Genomic DNA, 12,740 nt, shown 5'->3' with positions numbered 1-12,740 from the left:
AACCCGGGCCAGAGCTCCATCGGCATGGCTGGCTAGCCAGATGTTAAACAGCAAACTGGACTATGCAGCTCAACAGGGCATTATTAATTTGTTCAACAAGCTAGAGGCTTAGGTCATGTGGCATTACCTCATCACAAGGTCTTTAACAAAGGATACACAACAAAAACAAAAACAGAATTACCTGGAAAAACTCAGCAGTTCTGGCAGCATCGGCGGAGAAGAAAAGAGTTGACGTTTCGAGTCCTCATGACCCTTCGACAGAACTTGAGCTCGAGTCCAAGAAAGTCTTTCTTGGACTCAAGCTCAAGTTCTTTTGAAGGGTCATGAGGACTCGAAATGTCAACTCTTTTCTTCTCCGCCGATGCTGCCAGACCTGCTGAGTTTTTCCAGGTAATTCTGTTTTTGTTTTTGTTTTGGATTTCCAGCATCCGCAGTTTTTTTGTTTTTATCTTTAACAAAGGATGTTTATCCAGGGTCTGGAATTCGACTTTGTCTTCAGGACTGCCACTATGAGTTAAAAGGAGGTCATTGTCTTAGTAGACATTCCATCTTCATTGGCAAGTCTGGGTTATCAAATACAAAAGGCTTTTAATGTAGCTCCTTTTGAAGTTGGGCTCTGCAGTCCCCAGATAATCATTAGTAGTTCCTTAGAGATAACAAGGTGTGAGATTTCCAAAACTGCAAAGTGGCTTCTTTTGTTCTGGGGTCATTGACAGTTTCAATCATTTTAAAGATATTTGTTCAATTTTTTAAATTTTAGGAATAGCCATGAGGCTATCTAAATACATTTTATTAAAAATATACCGTTTGAGCTCTTAGTCCCTCACAGAATGGAGTAATTTAATTCTTAGGGAAAGGCACCTATGCTTTTTTGAGTGATTATGTGGGTCCTATCGTGCGGACTGGCAGAATTAGATTTTTACACAACAAATTGTGATAATATGCAATGTATTGATTAAAATGATGGTGGAAGCAGATTCAATCATAAATCTCAAAAGTTAATTGAATAAACACCTGCAGTGAAAAAATTTGCAGGACTATCGGGAAAGAGCAGAGATGTGGGACTATGTGGATAGGTCTCTCAAAGATTTAGCACAAGCAAGATGGGCCAGAGAGCCTCCTTCTTTTGTGCTATATCACTCTATAGGCAGGATTTTTTGGATGAAAGGAATTCCCGCCCCACCACCTGAAGCGTCGACAGGGAACGCATCCCCGCCAATCAGAGCAGCCTCACATCCATTCAACAGAGTTGATTGGGGATGGGACTTCTTCCCTTCACTCAAGTAGAGGTCCCACCTCAGGCAATTGTCGGACAATCAGATTCACTGGCAACTTTGTAGCCCCAGCAGCGCCAACAGGAACAGTGGCCATTTGGTGGGACTCCTAGAGTCAAAGTGTTGGAGCCCACAGGACCAGGTAAGTGTGGGATTTCATGGTGGGAATGGAAGTGGAGGCCCGAGGGTGGTGGGGAGAGGGCAGTGGGGACCATGATGTCAAGGCCAGGTGGGAAAGAAGCATTTTAGGTGGGGCTGACCTTGAGGGGGTGTGCCCAATATGGAAAGAGGGCTAGTGATGAAGGTGCCCTCCTTTTCCCGCCTGAAGCCTAAGCAGAGTAATCAACAAGGCCTCCCCTTGCAACCCCCCACCCCCCCGTCCCTGAACTCCTCCAGCCAGCCTCTAAATTGCAGCCTGGCAATTAGCAGCCTTTAACAGGGGAAATAATTAAGGGCCTCAGTTGGAGCGGGGATGGGGAAGCCATCCTAGGTCTCGCCTGTCCCCTGTAAAATTCCTGACAGGTTGGGGGGAGGGGGACGGGGCTGGGGGAGGGCAGCAGGAAAACGACCCGGAGAATTTTACTAGCCCCTGCTGCCTGCAAGCCCACCAGCAGGGGACTGTGAAATTCTGCCCTATGATATGACTGGGCTGCACATTCAGATGAGCTATCAAGCAAGTCAAGGATCTCCCTTCCTTTTGCTGATGTCAGGCTGTGCTGTGTTATCCATTTCAGATGCTGTATGACAGTTTATTAGAGGTCTTCATGCTTCAAACTACAGGATGGTTGGTTAGGCAGCAGATTGTTTTGTGCAATACATTAAGTACATAAATGGCATTTCTATTTTTATTAGTCAAGCAAACTGACTTTAGCAGCAGCACCTTACGTGCTCCTCAGCAATAATTTGAACCGCTTGTTTGTTTTGTATTTTTGATGGTTGCTGAAATTGCAATAAAAACCTGCATAAAGTAAGACTTCAAAATCAGTAATGTCTAAATCACATTATAGCCGATGGGTGGAATCGTCCCAGATTTGCACTAAGAGGGAAAAACAATGTTTTACCTGCTAGCCACAATGGTGGCTTTTCACGCCGTATCGTCCCAAACCTGCGGCATTAATTATGCATTCCCGGAAAACACGCTGTTTCGATGGTGAGTGGGCTGTCATTCGCCCACCACACCATCACCTCGCCGCTTCATCACGCCGGGCACCACATTTGAAGTACAGCCACACTCAGTGCTTCCAGCCCAAGACTGGCTGCAAAGACATGATCCCGAAAGGCAAGAAGACTGCAGCCCTTGAGCACCTATTGGACACTGTAGAGGCCTGCTGTGATGTCCTCTACTCCCGCTCTGGCCACAGGTGGGGCAGCAACATTACCACTCCAGCTTGGTATTCAATGGCGGTGGTGATCAGTGCCAATGCTGTACAGAGGAGGTTGGCCATCCAGTGCAGGGAAAGGATGAATGATCTCATTCGTGCAGCCAGGATATGGTGACCATCTCATCACTCTAAACTCACACACTCAAACCCATCACACATTCACTGGCAATTCACTTACAGCCAGCTCAAGGGACATCACCAACCATTCTCACACACATACCCTCACATGTCCATTTGGTTTCATCTCCTCTGGAGACTGCCTCCTCAGCCCTCACCATCTTGAGACCGCTTGCACAGATCAGTATATGCCCCCACACACACCCTGGGATACCCCACTTCCCCAGTACAGCCATCACTCTGCTGCCCCTTCTCCTTCCCGAGGCCATTTCTCTCCCTTCTCCAAGCAAGCCCTAGCAATGCAGCAATTGAAAAGCCACCCATATATGGCTGATCTGGTAGGTAGACACTTGACCATGAGCCCCCCTAAAAGTGATGTGGTGCTGTCTGTGAAGACTGGCACTGATGACGGTGAGTGCTACCTAAAGCAAGGTAGGCAAACAGACCTTGAAATCTCGAGCGAAGTGGGCTGACGATCCAGCAGTGGGGACGGGTGGGTTGGAGCGGGGGTTCAATTGTGGGGGCCTGGCCTAATACTGATATATTATAGATGTATTACAATGAGGCCCATTGGTGTGCTGAATGGACGAACGCAAATTGCTTTCACACCGTTGTGAAACTGATTGCGCTATATTGTCCACTCATGCTACTGAACACGCCCAATGCCAGATGGCATGGAAAATCCTGGCTAACGTCAGGATTTCAGAAAGAAACATATTGATCCGGAAAATCAGAGTTCCAAGGTGCCACATCTGGGGGTTTCCCCAAAGATATGCTGGGGAACCCTCCCCACCTCCCACCAGCACCCTTCCTCCCCACCACCACCGCCCCAGGACGCTCCAGGGTAAGGATTGTGCAGCAATTGTCTGGGATGTTTAATATTCCTGTGGGAAATTTCCCAGCGCCAGGAACCATCCGAAAATGCGATTTAAATCACAAACTTTGGATGGTTGGATGGTTCGTCTGTTATACAGCAATAGTTACCGAGAAAAAGTGAAAAGAATTAAAAACCAATACTAGCTTCTGAGTGACAATTCCACACCACCCCTGAACCTTCAGGGGACACCTCTACCTTTCAACTACCCAACCTTTTCTGACCCGCCCCCCCCCCGGCTGCTCAACACCCACCTACCTCCCCCCAACCCCCACAGGCTGTGCAATTCCCAACCCTGCCCCCCACCAGGACTAGAGTGAACAAATTTTAAGGTAAGGGAGTAGGAGCGGAGTGGCAATCCGACTCTGATTGCCACTATGCGGTGGTTCAATATCAGCAAAAAGCATATAAGCAGAACAAAATGAAACTGATAATGTGAGAGTTTTTTTTATTGTTGAAGGCAAATTTATTTTCATATGCTTGACAGGCTGTGGAATAGTCACTACAGCCAGGAAATCCCTCAGAGCTACTTGCGCTCAGCGAGCATTTCTTCACAGACATAGACAGGCTTCCTTGCTGGTGAATTCACACAGACGGAGCAAGAGCTGTTCCAAGAATTATTTTGGGGAAGAAGAAAAACAGCCAATTTGAAGCTCAGGAAATGAAACTTAAAGACACTTACACATCACACTGAAACACTATTTCTATGGGAACCATTGGGTTAAGTATCATAAAGTGTTTCCAGCACAGAAACAGGTCTCTCAGTAGAGCAGGTCCATGCCACACAAATGGCTTCCTGCTTGTATTCATCTAACTCATTGACAAATCCTTTATTCCTTTCTCTCTCCTGTGCTTATTTAACTTCCCTCAAGAGTTTCCTTTAGTCTTTAAGTGTAACAAAACACTTCTGAAGATTTCCCTCTCTTGTTTCTAGCTAAATCAGAAAATGCATTCCTTTAGTAAAACCAAAATACTACGAATGAATTAAAAAGACACTGCTGGAAAATCTGAGCCGATCTGGCAGCATCTGTGGAACGTAAAACAGTGTTAACATTTGGAGTCAATTATGACTCTTCTTCAGAACTGAAGGAGGATAGGAATGTGATGGGTTAAATGCCGGGGTCATATTAATGCATTACTTTAGAATATGTTCATGATTTTGCAAGAATTAGCAAAGGAGTTCTCACAATGACAATGTCCCTGTCACAGGAACCCGACAAACTCCTACAATTAAATGAACTGACACGGTCATGATTTTACAGAATGTTGCCCTTCTGTCTTATTCAAAGTGCAGATAATTGGTAGGAGCAACCTCTTACTGCAACATGTCAACATCTTCCATTTCTTCCTGTAACAGTTCTTAGACCATTGGCTCTGAAAAAAGGACATGACCATAAGTTAATGGGGTGCTAAACAGCCAACAGGAAAGTAATTCTGATGAGTGTAATTTTTCCACTTGAAAGCCAGAAACAGCCAGCAAACATCTTGGCTGTTAAAACATGTCATATTCCCATCTATATTTTCTTTAAGTTATATATCTCAGGTGAATTAGGGTGGGTGGAGACTCACCTAGAGCATAAACACCAGCATAGACCAGTCAGGCCGAATGGCCTTGTTTGAGTGCTGTAAATTCTGTGTAATCCAAGAAAGTCTAACAATCCTTTGTCCTTAGCATGGAAAGCATGCCACAGCAAAGTTTGTACAATGAGAGAAGGTGTTTCATGTGGTGCCTACAGTGGAGAGAGAAGTGTATTATTTAGTATCGGAGGTCACAGGTTACTAAAGCTACTGTAATCACTTATTTTTTGTTGGGAGGTGGGAGGCATTGAAGCATCCTGACAAATTTCTCAATGGGGTATTTCAACAGCTAGGCCCCTGATTTATGTGATGAGGAGACCTGATTCCTGTTTTAGGTATCTACCTAGTTCTGGTCAGCACACAAAGGGTTCTCCATTCACCGAAGCTCAGCTGATTAATAGGATGGCTGAGCCATTAGGCAACATTGTCAGGCAGAGCTCTAAGCTTTTTCATAGCTTAACTGTTTAGAAAGGAAAATTGATGCTTGCTTGAGGTTAACAGAAGGAATCATATTAACTAAGAATAAGCTTAAACACAGAAAAAATGAATTAAAGATATTAAATGCATATATACAATTTGCGAAGTTATGATTGGCATGAAATTTTAAACTCAAAATGTGAAATATCACAAATCAAATTACAGAAGTGTTAAGTATGTAAAAATTGAATTTGCTAACATTTTAGAACACAGTCATGATTTTGTTTTCATTATTGTCATGAAATAATTTGCTGAATATCAAAAGGAAAATTTAATACATTTTCTACATCACATTTTTTAGTTTCCTATTTGAAACATGTTCTACTTGCCTTTCAACTCCTGCCATGTTTCATTCTGGAGTCAGCAAAAGACGTACAAATCTCACCCCTGGAATCTCTACCAATAGTTCTTTGGACCTGGTACCCTCAATTTTATTTTTCTGACAGAAATCCTTTACCCCTGTTCAGCAGCTCATCCTAAAGATGCTGGAGGCTTTATGGGCTTGCCACATAAGGAATCACTGGTACAAAATCTCCACAGTGTATTGAGTGCACGGCTCTACATTATTTTGGCTGATGAAGTGCTACTGATTAAAATATTGAACAAATGGAAGAACAAAACAAAGCAATAAATATAGAACATTATTTTTCTATTGATACTTAATGATTAAGTATAAAACACTCCTCACATCATAAACATTTTCCTTAGTGTACAGCTATACAAGGTATTTCTTACGATGATTAATTGGCTCAGAGATACATGAGGAAACCGCTGAACTCAGCTTCAGTTAAAAGCCAATTTCTTTAATGTTCGCATGAATGATGAGTTTGTTACCCCTCAGTTCATTGCTAGAAAGAAGCCATTATGAAAAAAGACTGTTGCATTTCTCAGTTAAGCTATTTGATGTGCTGTATATTATTAAATATAAATGTTTATTGTGAATCACTGCTAATTAAAATTAAAAGCCTGATTTTAATTCTGGGTGGATGGGTAACAAGGTGAGTTGGAAACTCTATATAAATAAGGCCCTGGTTATTTTAACTCCAAAGTCTCATTTAAAACCTGTTGACCAACATCCCATTTGGAAAAAAGTGCAGTAAGTGGTTGACAGGGAATAAAGGATAACGCTTGCAGATATAGTTTATGATACATCAGCACAACCCCAGCGGCATGTCCAAGCAGCACATTTATAATCAAAGTCAGGGACAACCAGGATCCTTATAGGCAAGCATTTTGAATATGCAAGTAGAGGTATCCTGGAGCATTCAGTGGGCTCCATGAAATATGCCCCAAATATAGTGTCATGAATCATTATGGTCTGCTCCATATTTCACAACAGGACTTTGTAGAGGACCTTGCATCTGGAGGAGGAAGAGCAGCAGTAGCAGTTGTCATCAGGGGAGGAAGACTAAGACGAAGGTGAGGAAGCGGCACAGTCCAAAATGCCACATCAGTGCCTTGCAGCCAAAAACCTGACAGATCAGCTTATCACTCAGCTTCTAATGCCTGTGCCTTGAGAACCTAGGCAGAGCCCTTCTGCATACTGTAGCATGCAGCACAGCAGTGATTGCACTTCAAAAAGTACTTCATTTGTTGTAAAACGCTTTGGAGCATCCTTACGTTATGAAAGGTGCTCTATAGGTACAACACAGAGCAGATGAAATTGGTCTTTGCCAGGAGGGCAAAATACATGATGGTGATTTGGAAGCCCATTTTATATCCTATCTGATTTTCTTTCCAATTGAAGTTATCCCCAAAGTCTGTTACGTTAAATTCCTGCAGAGGCTCACAAAATAAAATGCTGAATAGAGTGCTATTTATACAGCTTTACACTTATAGTTTCTGAATGCTTCCTACGTTGACTGAAACCTGAACAAGATAGAACAACAAACCCAGCAAATCCCAAAGCCTTTGTTTTGTAAGGATGCAAAATGTCGTCAATGCCATCAGCCATAATTCTTTCATTACCATTTTGCATTCAATAAATCTTTTGAGGAAATCTAACAGGCTTCCAGAGAATTATACATTGTTTGGTGTAACAATAATTGTAATCGAAAAATTATTTGAGCACTTAGGAAAGATATATCTGCACATGCTTAACCTTCTAAGTGTTTGTCCTTCTAGTTGCTGGCTGCTTCGGAAAAGAACTTGAAAATGTTAGAAATCCCAAATATTATTTTTCTTAAATGCCAATGTTAATGCAGGATTTAGGTACTGTGAACAATGTAAAACATTAAAACTGCTTTAAATTAACTTTTGATAATTAACCCCACCACATTTAAGTACAAGAGATATTTTCACGCTGTCAAATTATTCTTTGAATGTGGTTACATCCATAAACAATCCTATCCTACATTTCATTCACCAACCACCCTTGAATGTTGGGCTAGAATTTTCCCGGTAGGGTCACAATCCCAACTATAAAACCAGATGCCCCATGCTAACCACCAATGCACCCACCGGCACAACAGTATGAGAGATAGCTATTTAAGAGGTTGCCTCAGTGTTCACCATTAAGTTTCCTGATGTGGAAGAAACAATTACAGAGCCTACAGCCACAGAATGGCCAGAAGCCCCACTGGGAGGGATTGGCATGGCTGAGGCAGAAATGCAAGTGCGAGGCACTTCAAAAAAAGGTGTTCCAGGCACTTTGTGCAAATTTGAGAATGTAAAGGCCCACAGCTGATAAGGCCATCAGTGTAGGAGAGAATCCTCTCCACAGCATTAATTTTGACTGCGACTGAGACAGAGGCCCTTCATCCTGCCAGCTCCTTCTTTGGGGAATTGAGCCTCTGGCTTTATTGGTTCCCCGTCCTGTCTCAGGGAAGCTGCCTCCAGGGATCTACCAGGTTTTGTAATTAGCAGCAGCTGCTCCGACAGTGGGAATCACCTTCAGAAAACGACCCCGAAGTATGGCCTTAATTGGCCTCAATGGCTGACTGCCTCTGAGAAGTGGGCAGCTAACTTTGTCCCCAGCCTGTCCCTGGAAAATACCCATGAAGGCAGAAAGGCATTGGAGAGTCAGTTACTCAGCCAATTTTGTATCCATGTTTTATTCCATGAGCTATAACTTTTCTCACAGGTCTGTCATGTGGCACCGTATTAAATCCCTTTTGAAAGTCCATGTACGCCAAATCAACAGCAACCCTCACCTACCCTGTCTCTTACCTCTTCAAAAAACTCCAGCAAGTTAGTTAAACGTGATTTCCCCTTTAGGAATCCTTATTAGTTCTTGCTAATCAACCCACACTTTTCCATGTGGCTATTAATTCTACCCTGAATAATTTTTCAAGAAGCTTCCCCACCACCGAAGTTCAACTGGCTGGTCTGTAATTGCTGGGCTTTTCCTTCCAACGTTTTTGAAACAAGAGCATAATGTTTGCAATTCTCCAGTCCTTTGGCACCTCCACTGTGTCTAGGGAAGACTGAAAGATTATGGCCAGTGCCCCTGCAATTTCCACTCTTACTTCCTTCAATAGCATTGGATGCATCTCATCTGATCCCGGTGCCTTGTCAACTTTAAGTGCCAACAGTTTATCCAACCCTTCCTCATAATCAATTTTGAACCCTTCTAGTGATTAAGTTTCCTTCTCTGTGACTGTGACCCCGGTAGCATCTGCTTCCTTGGTAAAGACAAATGCAAAGTATTCATTTAACACCTCAGCCATGCCCCCTTCCTCCATGTGTAAATCTACTTTTTGCTCCCTAATCAGCCCTACTCCTCCTTTTATCACCCTCTTACTATTTGTGTCTCAGTAGAAGACTTTGGAATTCCCTTTTATGTTGGCTACCAGTCTTTTCTCATAACCCTTCTTTGCTTCTCTTATTTGCTTTTTCACTTTCCCTCTCCACCTGGCTGTAGAGCCAGAAGAAATACAATATACCTCTTACTCCACGGTACTTATGGTCTTTCCCTGCCCATTTGCTGCTCCACTCCCTCTCTTGGAATTTACTTTAAAGCCACTCCGACATTCTGACATTCATCCCGCCAAAATGGACAAGCTGCCCCTAGAGGCACAACAGGCATAAGCAATTCACCCAAATAATGTAAATGAAGCCTGAGGTCCAAATTCTAAGTGACCTTGGGCCTCCAGGCTGATGCACATGCTCCATGCACAGCAGCCATTTCAGGCCCCAAAATGGTCTTAAATGAATTTCAATCCCTTAATCTGTGCAATTTCTGGGAGTTTCCACTTCCTCTTGTAAGAATCAGTACTTCCATCTGCAGTCATGAGACAGATCGGGGGAAGGGGAGGGATGGAGTATCTCTAATTATGGATCTCTGGCCCTGGCCCAGACCCTGGAAAGGATCCTGTTGGAAAATTGGCACCCCCAAGAAGATGATACATTCTGGCCTCTGCAAGGTAGCATGTAAGCCTGGCAAGTGAACTCTTAGAGTGGAAACCATTGTATTTTGTTACTTAGAGGTATGCAGAAATGACTCTCTCCAGATTCTATGTGTGAATTATTACAATTCTTTAAAATGCCTGCTTTCTCATACTAACCATTTGCTTTCACTTTCTCTACAACCACAGCCACAGGCTTGACTAACAGCAGATAGCACAGTAAGCAATTAACAGACATGCATAATCAAACACAAACAATTGAATAATTGAACAAAACAGAAACATTTTTTGGTTTAAATGTTAATGAGTTATTTCTCATCCTGAGGACCAATGTAACCAGCACTGTGACCAGAAAAGGGACTGGAAACCTTAACTGTCGCAGGCTCAGGTCTCAAGACTCCAAAGATGCATCTAAATTGGTGCTGGGGCCCACTTTCCGCAAGCAAATGAGATGCCCTCTCAATGAACTCAAAACTCTGGTCTATCCTGACAGTGTCTGATAAGGTCACAGATATTCTTAATTGCTATGCTAAGAAGTGATTCCGGGCTGGTACTGAGAACATCTGTAACATTAGTCAAACAGCGTGTACAGATACATTAAGTGAGTCAATGATGCATCGCCCTCCTAAACTAGTAATTTTATCTGCTTCCCCTGGATGCTTGACAGTAATATAACTATCCCACAGAGCAGCAGGATTCTTTGAGAACCAAGAAATCATAAATTGTACCCGTACACCCGTAAGTACTCCTAAGCTAAATGCCTATATTTATGTTAAGAGGAAACAATTTCACCTTTTCATTGTGGAGTTCATATTCAACCCTCATTATTACAACATGCAAATGATGCTCATTTTACTGGCCAGCAATGTTTTCATTTTGAGAAATTCAAATATACCACTGAATATACCAAAAGGAAGTTTTCAGGTGGTTCCTGGGAGGTGAAGATTATCCTAGAAAGCCATGGCTGATGGCACCAGTATCTTTTCCCAAGATACCACCTGAGTACTACAGTATAACAATGTCAATCCTTTCACAAGACTCATCATCGAGTGTGCCTTTAGCATAATGAAAGTGTGCTTCAAGCCCCAGGATCGGGGGCCATTCTGTAATATAAACTCTCAGAATCTTAAGGTTTATCATGTTTTTTTTATGCTCATTCATAGGATGTGGGCATCACTGGCTAGGCCAGCATTTATTGCCCATCCCTAATTGCCCTTGAGAAGGTGGTGTTGGCTGCCTTCTTGAACCACTGCAGTCCATGTGGCATAGGTACACCCATAGTGCTGTTGGGGGTGAGGGGGGAGTTATGCCTGGTGCTCCATCTGGTTTAATTCCTTACAGACATTCTAACAACGGTGATACAACTGAGTGGCTTGCTAGACCATTTTGGAGGGCACTTAAGAGCCAACAACATTGTTATGAATCTGGAGTCCCATGTAGGTCAGAACAGGTAAGGATGGCAGGTTTCCATCTCTGAAGGACATTAGTGAACTAGATGTTTTTCTTTGTTTAACCCCAATGTTTTCATGGTAATCATTAGACTTTCAATCCCAAATTTCTTTTGAAATTAAAATTCCACCATCTGCCATGGTGGGATTTGAATCCAGGTCCCCAGAGCATTACCCTGGTGATGATAACACTACACCACCACCTCCCCTTTATGTTATAAGTTGCAAAACTTTGCCTTACAAATACATTTTCTCAAGGCAAACCTGTAGGGCCAGGGGTCCAATGGACTGCAAGGGAATTAGCAGAAGGATCCTGAAGAAGTAAGCTGTGACCACCTGCAAGACACAATAGTGAGGTGCTCATACAGAAAGTCTTCAACTGCAGTTTTCACAAGGGTTCAACTGATTCTACTGCTGTAACTTCAGCAGAAGTTTAGCAGAGTCCCCACAACAACACTGTAAATGGCTAAAAACAGCCATTGAGGCCATTTTGCCTGGAACGATGTTATGTTAGAAGATTAAGCGAACCTCATGGAAACTCTTCGATCTTGTCTTGACTGCTATAATACAGCCAGGCAATAGCAGAATTAAAAAGAGAGACGGCAGCACAGACACAGTTTATTGAAATCAATGGAAGTGAAAATTGGCAGAAGTGCATAATGGCAGCTGATCCAATAATGGCATCTCCACTCTACCACACACAGTCAAAATGACCCCTCCCCCCCAGCCCCATGTATCATACTCTTAACATCTCATAGGCATGACATATCACTGTCCCTTCCTGTTGATATTCTGTATGCAAAATAAATCAGCCATTTATTATATAATTATCCATGACTCACTAAAGCCAGTCCACCACCTGGAAGAAAGGAAAAACATAGAAAGGAGCATGTCTGAGATTACAGACTGCTGTACACATGAAATGTCACCTCACTGTTACAATCCCCGAGATACTATTGTTTGTCTGAGGAACAGGAACTCATCTTCCAATGAGACAATTTGCAGTCTTCTGGACTTAACATTGAGTTCAACAACTTCAGACCATGAACTCTCTCCTCCACCTCACCTGCCTTTTTTAAATCCCCTTTTTCTGCATTTATTTTTTATTTTTTATCCACTTAATTTTAATTTTATTCATTTATCTGTGGTTTTATCCCCTTTTTATCCCATTTTCTAACCTTTTGTCCCCCACCACCGCCCCCTCTGTCCTCCCCATCCCCTACAGGGCCATCTGTTACTTGTTC

This window comes from Carcharodon carcharias, chromosome 1, assembly GCF_017639515.1.
Source record: "Carcharodon carcharias isolate sCarCar2 chromosome 1, sCarCar2.pri, whole genome shotgun sequence".
In the NCBI taxonomy this organism is placed as follows: domain Eukaryota; kingdom Metazoa; phylum Chordata; class Chondrichthyes; order Lamniformes; family Lamnidae; genus Carcharodon; species Carcharodon carcharias.
This window is presented reverse-complemented; position numbering follows the sequence as displayed.